Genomic DNA, 11832 nt, shown 5'->3' with positions numbered 1-11832 from the left:
CAGATTAAAATAGTTTTATAAATATTGGCATAATGAAAGGAAACATGAAGGAGTTTCAAATGTTTGTAATATGAAGCATAAAGGAAAATTAAAAGTTAACTGTGAAAGAACCTAAAGATAAAGGTCAATCTAACTGCCAGGTCCCTTGAGGGCTTCCTATAGAGGACAGTGGTAAATTTTTCTCTTTCATGGAGAATAAGTATTATTTATTCAAAGTTCTTTAAACAAAAAGTAAAATTTATTTGTCCTTTTTAGATTATTCTTTAACTAAAAGTATAGTTTACTTGTCTTTTTGGATTATTATATGATGTTATAATGTGAGGAATCTCTGTATTTTCCTACCTTTCAAGGACAAGTTCCAAAAAATGATTCTGACATGTGGGTGGTGTGGTCTAGGTGTGAAGAGTGTCGGCTCAGGGACCCAATGTGGGGGGTTCAAATCCTATCTCTGCCATTTACTATCTTGTGTGATTACCAGCAAGTTACCAACCTCTCTGAGCCTCCTCATTCTCCCTCAGTGAAGAGGAACATTGTGATTTGGAAGTGAGTTCCTTTACATATAACCCTTAACATGTAATTAGCATTAAAAACTAGAAACTTATTGTTTAAATTAATCATAAATGATAAACAATGAAATGCAACAGGTAGGCATTTTAAGAGAGAGATTCTAGTCACCATGAGAAGTACTGAGGGTGCCTTTGCAGCCCTTCCTTTAGAAATACTAATATTTCAGGCCTTGCTTTCTCTAAAAAATTCTCTTATATTTCATTCTAAGAGAAATAATGTAAATGGGCTCAAATAAAATAGAAGTGCCTGACATGGTTATCGTGAAATATAAAATGTATATAAATATATAATGTATTCTAGAAATATAAAAATGTGCTTCGACAATTGGATATTTACTTAGGAAAATACACACTAAAATATAAATTTTATTTCATTAAAAAATGACTTTAAGTAAGGCATCCATATTGGAGAAGATATACCAAATATTCATTACAAAGTGGCTAATGAACTTGGACTGTATAATTTCATTAAACTTCAAAAGAGCTCCTGAGTTCCTCAGATTTATCATCATACTTAAATCATACAAACATATACCATGACCATCAATCAGGATTTTATAACTGACAACTGGTTTTGCAAAAATAAGTTTTAAGAATATGGCTAGAGAACAGGAAAATGTACATAATGTTCTCTACCTCACAGAACTAAATCATCATTTGCTACTTTTCTCCTCTGTCAAGCAATAAATTTCATAGTCAAAGGTAAAGAAGGTAGGATTCGCATTTTCTGTTCTATAGTCTTCAGCAGTCTCATTCTTTGCGAATGATTCATGTGACAACCAAAAACCAACAGACAAATCTGCTTCTTTCAATCCCTGCCAACAACGCAACAATGGACACAGCACAACTCAGCATGACGCGGAGCATCATGGATCTGATTGCATTTTCATTTCCTCTGGTGGGCTAGAACAATTTAAATTTTCTCTACTACACATGTGTTCTGTTAGATCATTTACACAACTGAGAGCCTTTAACCAAATGCACTTAATCAAATTTTTGTAAAACATGTAAAATGGAATTTATTGGTTAGATGCGTTGCCTTACTTTGCAAAAAAGACAGGCAAATTCATTATCACAATCTCTCTATTATAAAGAGAAAGCTATATTATAAATTATTTTGCATCCAAGGACTTAGCACAGGTTTTACTTTAAGTACAAATGTCTCATAAAAAGTAGCATCACCTGCATTAATAGAATAGGCTCCTTTTGTGAGGAGCCTACACACTGTAATTTATTGTCATCTTTTTAAAATGAGATGTTAAAAAAGATAGTTGGCAACTCTAGTAAAAAATTCATGAAAAATGAACTTTCTTTTTCTTACTTGTCAATCTTAAATACAAGAACAATTTATATGTTTCAAATGCAAAATATTTTAAATCTGTTTAGCATGATTTTTAAAAGTTATTGCCAGGGTGTTACAATCAAAGTTTTATTGAAGCAGGGTTTTAAACTCTGTTTCATTTTTGTTTGAAACAAAGGTCTTGTTTCAAACAAAACCCTCGAAATTCATAAAATTTTATGTAAATAAAATTATTCTATAAATAATAAATGTTTATAATGCATGATCCTAAAATATTGCAGGATTATAATTTTTAGGAATAGAAGGGGCAATAAAAGTAATCCAACTTCACTTCTGTTATGAGAATCTCCTCTTTAACAGGTGAGTTACAGGACTCGAAGAACTCATTTCTGAAGGATTAAAAATTCCATTGTCATATTGTTTCATTACCAGGACTACTTTTTTGCATTTTCTCAAAAGCTGTTTTATGTTGGTCCCAGTTCTGTCTTCCAGACAATAAAATAATCCGTCTGCTCTCTCTCCCACATGGCAAATCTTGAAAAAAAATTAAAGTTATCCTTTCCACACTAAAGCTTTTTCTTATCTAGGTCAAACATTCCCAGTTCCCTTAGCCATTTCTCTAGTTACTAGGTGACAGAAAACTTTCTCTACCTGTTTATACTCATCAAGGTTGTCAGTGTTTCTCTCATTAAGTGTGGCCCAAAATAACTTAAATGTTTAATTGTGGTTTATTTCCCTTAATAAATGAAAGTCAGAAAACCTGGGTCCTGGAATGACACCATAATTTTCAGTGGAAAATTAGTTTCTGCTTGGGAAATAGAAATGCTAATTTTTTGTTCTTTAAAATATATCATCTCTACCTAGTGCACAAAACTGTGGTATGTATCAAATTTAAACATAAATAAATGAATATAATTGATAGTGATGTGAATATCGTGAAGCACTATAAAAATGTGGGATAAATATTTATTATTTCCACCTTACTTTAAAGATTAATTTAGTCTTTTTCTTTAGTATACCTGGCTAAATATCCACTTTTTACTCATTAGTTGCAGACCCTGAGTGCTTTTCGGAGGGCATAGGGTGTGTCGTACTTTAGGAAAAGGTTATTTTTTTCTTCTTTTCCAAGGTCGCCCTGTCTAGGACCCACTCTCTTTAGTAAACAGAAGCCTTGCGCTCTCTCTCTGGCAATTATCGCACCCGGCAGGCACAGGTCGAGCATTTAAAGGCTACAAGGACGCTCCCCTCTTGAGGGAGTGGCCGAGGCACCCATAGGCACTCTCCCCTTGAGAGAGTAGTCGTGCCTGTTCCCTTTTTCTCCACAGGATTGTTGTTGCCTGTGCATTCCACAACAGGCAGACTCTGTGGGTCAGGGTCTGCAACACTCATGAACTATTTTAACATGATATATAATAATACTAATTCATATTTAGTGTCTAATAAGTCCCAAGAGCCATATTGATGGTATATTGTTTTGTCTAATTGATACAACTTTAGTGGAGATAGTGCAAATCAACTCTATTTTATTGATTAGGGAATTCCCATCCTGTGCTTATGCACACTCTTTTTAAATTTTCTCTATTGATTTCAGATCCCTGTTATGTGGACAAATGTACATCAGAGTTTCTTGAATCTACCTTATTTTTCATCCAAAGTAATTGTGCAAACTTTCAATAAATCTATATATTTTGCTTATATTTTTATTTACATGTATTAATATATTACTACACACACACGTCATATATACTCTAGTAAAATTTGAAAGTAAAAAGGTGATCTAAATTTTAAATGGAAATTTTAAAATTTTCTCAATGGAACACCCAATATGTCTGCAGAGTGTTGGCAAAATGCTTGAAAACATCCGGACCATTTATTGCTCCATCAGGGGTTGGCAAACTAAAGCCCAAAGGCCAAATTGGGCTCACTACCTATTTTTGTACAGTCCATAGACTTGCAACAATTTTTGCATTTCAACTGGTTAAAAGAAATCCAAAAAAGGAATACTATCTTGTAATATATAAAATGCTAATGATATTCAAATTTCTTTGTTTATAGACTTTTATTAGAACATAGCCCCACTTATTTTGTGTGTGTGTGTGTGTGTGTGTGTGTGTGTGTGCTTGGTCTATGACTAGTTTCATGTTATAATTACAAACATCATTGCTTGTAAAATTATATAGCCCACCAAGTTTAAAATATTTACTATATGGCATTTGAACAGAAAAGCTTGTGACCCCTGCTAAAGACCAATGAAATCTTACTTGTATCAGAAGTATGGAGACACTCAATGGAAATACAACCTTGTATAGTTACAGGGCACTGGATTCAGAGCATGAGGCTTAGGTTACATTCCTAGTTCTGCCTCTCACAGAACTAGGAATGCCTCTGCCTCTCACCTTTTGAAATGACCTTCAATGGTCCTTCAGTTCTGCATTTGTAAAATGATTATGACATTGCACCAAATTAGCTCCTTCACTCCCAAGTCCTTCAGCTGTATAGTTCTGAAATGTGCCGTGCATGTACAAAAACATCTAATATGTATGCACCACAATAAGAACCAGACACATATTGTTCAAAGAGTCTTTCTAGATTTGATAACTAATTAGAGCAATAACAAAAGTAAAATTTAGCATTGGTAAAACAGTTGACATCATTTATGTAAGGCTAAGAAATGTGTTTTCAAATTGTTATGCTTGAAAGAACAGAGCTGCAATTTAGGAAAATGAATGCTTTAGCATAAATAAATGATGACTTGCAAAACCATAAAAATATAAATCTAAATTTAATGAGGTATTAAATACCCTAGAATTTACCATTAAATCAACACTTTAATCTTGGTACTATAAAATTTATTTCACCTTTTAGAAAATCTTATAACAATTTTTTTTCCAAAGCTCTCTAGATTGTACCTAGCTTTGTTTTACCAACTCAGTTTTGGCATACTCCAAATAATTAAGAGTAAAATAGTTATATACATAAGCACAGAACAAAACATAATACTAAAAGCAAGCCATTCCTTATATTTTTAATTAGTGGATATACTGATTTCAAGTTTCTGAATTATTTCTTTGGATTAATTTATTAACATCAGCAACAAATATTATAGACTTGCGGGTAAAAAGCATGTAATGGTGATTAAGACATTTTTCACCCAATGCAGTTACAGTTTGTAAAAGTAGTACAGGAAAAGAATGCCAAAAAACAGGTAGATTTTCCAGATGTCTAGGAAATCCCTCTTCTATGTGAAAAACATTTGGAATCTAAACAAATGCTTTGAGGACAATATTTTAGCAGTTTCTCTACTGCCTTATAGTTGTTGTTGACTCGAGTTTGTTGGTGAAAAAGGGGGAGCATAGCATTCTCAGACATTGAGATGAGACTGTATTTGTATAGTGACTTAATTTCAGAAGAAAAAATTTTACATGCACGTTCTAACAAGCACTAACATACAAAACACTAGGAAACAGAAATGTAATGTGAGGCTTGACTCAGACAACTTAAGGTGTGCAATTACAACATGCATATGAAGTATCAAAAATGAATCTTAAAAATGAGTGTGCCAATGCACTGAAGAGTTTATATCACAAACACAAATATTCTAATCTTTGCTGTTGAACTATCCATTGTTTGCCATCAAACAACAGAACAGGGAACAAAGAGACAAGAGAGTTGACCCCACCACCATCTCCAGTTTCTAGAGTGGAAGCTCTTCCATTAGAGTATTTAACACATGACTTGATGGTGGATCTTTGCTTCTTTTCCACTTCTATGTCCCTAGCCTCTTGGAGCATTACTGGCATGACACAGGTAGTCAGTAAACAGCTGTTGGATAAACAGTGGGTTCAATGGGGACTGCTGTGTTAGACTCAACTAGCCTGGAACTCTACACTACGTCAGTGCTTGAAAAATGCCAGATTGCCGTAAAAGATCTTCCCTAATAACAAAGTAAGGTACTGCTTGAGTAAACTAATTAATCCTTAAATGACTTTTGAGTATGAATCATTTGCAAGGAGTTTTTCTAGGCAGTGGAGAGAAAGCAATGAATTTTACTGGGGGAGGCTAGGACATAAATAAAGAGTAAACTATCACTCTAATGTAACTGACAGATTGTGAGTAATAATGATGCATCAATTAGGTTCATCAATTGTAATTTATGTACCAGTCTACTGTGGGATGTTAATAATAGGGGAGACTATGCATGTATTAGGGCAGGGATACATGAAAACTCTCTGTACTTTTCAGTTTATTTTGCTGAGAACTTAAAGCTAAACTCCATTAAAATGTATTTTTAGGTGAGACAGTATACTAGAGAAAAAGAAAACAATAAAGAGAATAGGAAGTATTAGGTGATACATAAAAATTGTATGATAATCACAAAAATTAGCCTGAAAGTTTTTTATACACACATGTTTCTTGACTTACAATGGAATTATATCCTGATAAATCCATGCTAAGTTGAAAATGTCATAAGTTGAAAATGCATTTAATTCATTGAACCTCCCAAACATTATAACTTAGCCTAAATATACTCAGAAAACTTACATTAGCCTACAGTTGGTCAATTATCTTGAGTTTCATCTCAAAAGATATTAAAGACTAATAAAAATGTCATAGTATACTATACATATAAAAGTCAAAAATCAGTTGTTATTATTAATTTGGATTACTTTCAATATTTTAAAATTTAAAATTCATTGAATGTCTCATTTCATCTCATTTTAAAATGCAAGTTATTATTTGATATTTATTTTTGTTGATTTTGAATTTTGATTAAGTAATCTTAAACCAACATAGCAGCACATTTGCTTATGAAATTTAAAAATAAACTATACAGATGACAAACTTAAATATTTCATTTAATATGCTTTTGCCTCTGTCAAACAGAGCCAGACTTATTTTCAATTAGCAATAATCGCGCCTCGGATAAACCTCATTGGCACGATACTGCCACGGTGCAAAGCTCAGACATATTATCAAAACAGTTACTTTACTCTCAAGAATAGTTCTTGAAAATTTGACAGCTTCTTTCTTGAAACTTCCTGTTTGCTTCCACTACTATATCACTTTACCACACAGAGTATGGTCACTTTGCACAATATATTTGCCTATTTCTAACTTTTCTGCCAGTAAATTGTTACCCAATTATCCCATTTTGAGTCAAGTGTATAATTCCAAGATGTGCTTTAGTTTTCAGGTTAATGTGACTCAGGCAATACGCTGCAGATCTCTGGCGAGTGAAGTATTAAGGTAAGTGTTAGGTGAGTACAACATTTAAAAAAAGTCTGTCTTCATTTGAAGGAAACCTATTGTACTCTGCTGGATTAGTTATGTACATATCAGCTTCATACAGAATGCTATTACCAAGTCTTTCCCTTGAAAGTGATGATAACATCTATGTCAAGCTACAAATGACAAAATCCATGTAAAGTTCTAGGCTCTACAAATAATAGTTATTTTTAATGATCTTATGGAGAAATGAAAATATAGTAGATAGGGTTAAACATTTCAGAAGTCTATAAAATTATGAGACGAATTTAAATACATATTCTATCTTAAGCTGGTTATTTTACAGAGCAGTAAACAATTTAGTACTGTTGTCATTGTTTACATAATTTAAAAAGATACTCTTTTGTAATGATCTCCTCAGTCAGGATAAGCATTACACACAGAGAAAAACATCAGTATTATCTCCGTAGGCACATGGTTTTTTTGCCCACAAATGGTGTCACACTGCTTGATTGTTCACTTTATTTGCAATCCCTATTGTGGATACCACTGAGGTGTCTTGCATTTTGGCAAAAATTACATTCCCCATCAGAAATTAAAAAAGGCAAAGGTAACAAGTAATTTCCCTGTTACTAAATTCACTGTTTCACTTTCAGTTCATGAACCCTCCCCTCCCCTCCCCTCCCCTTGATATGATTTCTTTACTTGAATCCTAAGACATTTGTCTCTCTAAGACATTTGTCTTTCTTCCTCCATGGCTGGAACCTTTACAACTTCTAAACATCCCTTGGACCTCTTCTCTTCTATCTTTACCTTTACTACCTTAATGACTTCCCCTGTCTCATGAATTTAAATGCCAAGTAAATGTTTTCAAATGGCTCATAGATGTCTATTCAGACCTCTCACCTGAACTTCACACTCTGGCAGCCGTCACATCCACGCATCCATTTTCACATCTAATAGTTATCTCAATCTCAGCACGTTCAAAATTGGTACTTGGCATCCCTGCAGCCTTTTCAATCTCAGTAACAGGAGACTCGCTTCTTCATCTTGTTCAGGCCCCACACTTTGAGATTAACTTCGACTCAAGTTTTCTCTCACCCTACACACAGTCCTCCAATTCAAGAGCAAACAGGATTGAATATGTCCTCAAAATGTTTCCAGGCTCTAATCACTTTCTGCTCTGTATACTGACACCTCCCTGACCTGAGGGAGGTCACAGCTGGTTTAGCCCCCCTACTGTTCTCTCTGCTTCCATCCGTGCTCCGCTTCCAACCCTTTTCAATACAGTGGAATGACGGATCATGTCTAAATGTGAGCCGGCTCGTAACACTCTTCTGCTCCGAGTATGTTTCCCTGTAAGTAAAACCCAATATCCTGGCAGTGGACTACAAGGCCCTACTTGATCCTCCCCAGCCCTCTCTTTTTCTGCCCCTCGCTCATGCTTTTCCAGCCACCCTGGCTTCATTGCTTTTCCACAAACACATCATGAACACACCATGTGCCAGAGTATTTGAACTTGCTGTTGAACATGTGGCTTGCTCCCTCACCATCTGCATGCATTTGCTCAGCTGTCTCTTTTCTTCGTTATTCTGTATGGAGTTACACCTAATCCTACCCTCCCTGAAGACACTCCCTATGTCTCTTCCCTGCTTTATTTCTCTCCTTAACACGTATGACATCTGACACACTATATAAATATGTTAATTTTTTACTTTTGCATTGTCTTATCCTCCCACTAAAATGTTAAGCTTTATGAAGTCCACATTTTTCATCTGTTTCTTCATTGACATATCCTTGAAAAAGGCCAGTGTCCAACCCCTGGAAAGCACTAAAAATTGTTACAGAAGTGAATAAATAAAAGCTTGCAACTCATGTAGCTATTTAAAGAACATATGTTGATTCCTGTTTTGTATCTTCAGTACTCCAGGTTCTGCAGATCTGGAGTATTTCTTGTTCTTGGCTGAGTTTAAATTCTGCTCCAGTGGCTTTGATCTTATAATGTAATGACAGGCCCACCTAATTGCAATGCTACATATTCTTCTTTCTAGATTCCCTGCATCTTGGTCCCACCTACTTGGCAGGTGAAACAGCCTGTCTGCTCTGCTGAACCTGCCTGAAGCCACTTGCAGCCCCACAACCCAGTGTCTGTCATTGAGTTTCTCTCCACTGATTTATGCCACTTTGGCTGGACTTGTCCCAGTCCCCTGAATGGATTTGTCTCTCTTGCCTTCAGATGCACCCACAATACTACCGTATTTGCCTCCCCTCCAAAGACATGTCCAGTTTCATTTCTCGGTCTTTTCCAGGCAGCTTCATATGCAGAGTGCCTGGGTCTTGTTTTTGTGATCTTTCGCTTTCTCAGATACAAGCCATTTCAGGTGAACTTGTATCTTGGCCTGAATGAGGTGAGAGAGAACTTCTGGAGCTCAAAAGTTCACATCAGATGGAGAAAGGGAAATGCAAAACCTCTGGCTTTGGGGTAAATGTGACGGATTTGTAGACCATCCAATAGTCTGACCTGCCCCCTTCAGTGGAACCTAGTGATGGCCTGGCTAGGGTCTCCTTGATTACAAACATAGTCTTTTGTGGGTTTTTTAAAAGAAAAATATAGATATAAACAATTTTCATAAAATCCGTAACATGCGATAGTTGAAGTCTGCACAGAAGGTATATTGGAAATGGCAGGGAAAGAAAAAAGCTTGAGCAAACCTAAGTGAGTTGGCAACAACCTGGGATTTCTGGGGGAATTCCAGCGCTTCACGTGGCTGATACAGAATGCATAGAGGGAAGTGATTAGAGGTAATACAAAAGAATCAGGCACATGTAATTAAGCAATACATATGTAGAGAAACCAGAATGGCTCCCAAATATTTAATAGGATATGTAAATTCTTTAGTACTATACATTCCATTAAAATTACAATATGATATTATATTGCACCCATCTGGAGACGTAAGTCCAAGTGTTGGTAACGGCATGGAAAACCACAAGCTCTCATGAATTCCTAATGCATAGAGCCATCTGGAAACATATCTGGTGATACTGAATAAATTAAGTCGGCATGCAGCACGTCATTGGAATGGAATCTCTGGTAGATGTGTTTTTGCGACACAGGCTCAGAGAATGACCACTTTGAAGTGGCCTACAGTTTGTTGGATGTGGGAGCTACGGCTGTAAGGTAATAAAACTAATATCACTGCATCACCAGAACTGCTTCTGGGAGGGATTTAGTGTTTTTAAATAGGCAGCTGAGCTGTGCTTTCCTGTCTCGTTCCCATCTGACGTTGCGCTTCACCACCACATTCATTTCACTCCGTAGCAAGTCCTACCTTACTTCTCTCATGCACTTGTTTCCTGCCGGTTCTCTGAGTCTCACTGTCTCATTGTCACATTTACTCCAACTACTAGACTTTTACAGAACCTTTAGCCCACTTATTTTTAGTATTTTGTTTCACTTACTTTACCATTAAAGTTCAGTTTAATATCTCTGTTGCAGTAAATCTTTGTTTTCATAAGTCAATTGAAAAATAGCCTATTTTTGCTTTATAATATTAAAGGCTTCTTCTATTATTTCTATTCAACTGAATTATAGTCTAGTGTGTATGTTAATTTTCATTGCATCAGCACAATAAGGTGGAAAAGTTTAATCAGGAAAATTTTCCTAAAGTAGGTGAGTTGGGAAGGAATGTTTATTATGTGTTGGGGGAAATGAAAAAGAAGGGCATTCTAACTGAGAAACTCAAAGGCATGCAAATAAGTAGCGTGGAGGAATGGAAAGTTGGCTGGAGTTAGCTAGATGGGAGAATCTGTCTGTACCGGGAAAAGATAAAGTCAGAGAGGTACAAAAGTGCCAGTTGACAGAGGACCTTGAATTATAGGCCAAGAGTTTAGACTTGATATAGTAGAAGTAGCTGATTCTTGAGCAGGAAGGTGATGTGATAAAAATGGCATTTGCAGAAGATTATTTTGGCAGTTTACAAAGGAATGATTGTAGCAGAAGAAACTGGAATTAGTATCACCAGCTAAGAAGTTATTGTAACCCTTGAGTGAATAGAATAGGCTGAAGTCAGAAAAAGGGAGAAAAAGGATGACTATATCAGACACTATGAAGCAAGAGTTTTCAAAGTTTGGTTTCTAGATCATCTATTTCAGAATTACTTGGGATATTGGTTAAAAATTCATGTTTTTGTACTATATGTGAAAACTCTTTAGTGTTATCTTTTTCAGGGTGAGGCCTGGGAGTGAGCATATAACACGCTCTCTATGTGATTATTTTTGTCAAAAGAGAGTTTGAGGAGCTCTTCCCTAGAGGAAGAATTAAGAATTTTGATTACAACTGAGAGTGAAGGAGGGGGGGGAAAGGGTGCAATGATTATGTGGCAGCCAGTCAAGAGCTCAGGACAAATGACAGAACAATTAATGGGAAAATTTTATAGGTTTTGTCTTTTGGAGGAATTTTAGGTTCACAGCAGAACTGAGCAGAAGGCGCAGAGAGCGCCCATCTAACCCCTGCCACCCTACACATGCAGTCTCTCCCACTGTCAGCATCCTTCCCTGGAGCGGTACACTTGCCACAATCAATGAAACTACATTGACACGTTTTTGTCATCCAGAGTCCATAGTTTATATTACAGTTCACTCTTAGTGTTGCACATTCTGTAGGTTACGCGTTTATAGCAACACGTATCCTCCATTACAGCATGACACTGTGTAGTTTTACTGACCTAAAAATCCTGT

At 35.8% G+C, this 11832-nt stretch overlaps 1 pseudogene; it reads right to left on the bottom strand.

Annotated features, from left to right (window-relative positions):
* Positions 1-6668: 6668 nt before the first annotated feature.
* Positions 6669-6828, bottom strand: LOC118995889 (uncharacterized; annotated as a pseudogene).
* Positions 6829-11832: the final 5004 nt, after the last annotated feature.

The sequence above is a fragment of the Sturnira hondurensis genome, unplaced genomic scaffold (assembly GCF_014824575.4).
Source record: "Sturnira hondurensis isolate 20B ecotype Veracruz unplaced genomic scaffold, ASM1482457v3 Scaffold0010428, whole genome shotgun sequence".
NCBI classification, from domain to species: domain Eukaryota; kingdom Metazoa; phylum Chordata; class Mammalia; order Chiroptera; family Phyllostomidae; genus Sturnira; species Sturnira hondurensis.
Note: the sequence above shows the minus strand (reverse complement) of the source record. Positions and strands in the feature narration are given on the sequence as shown.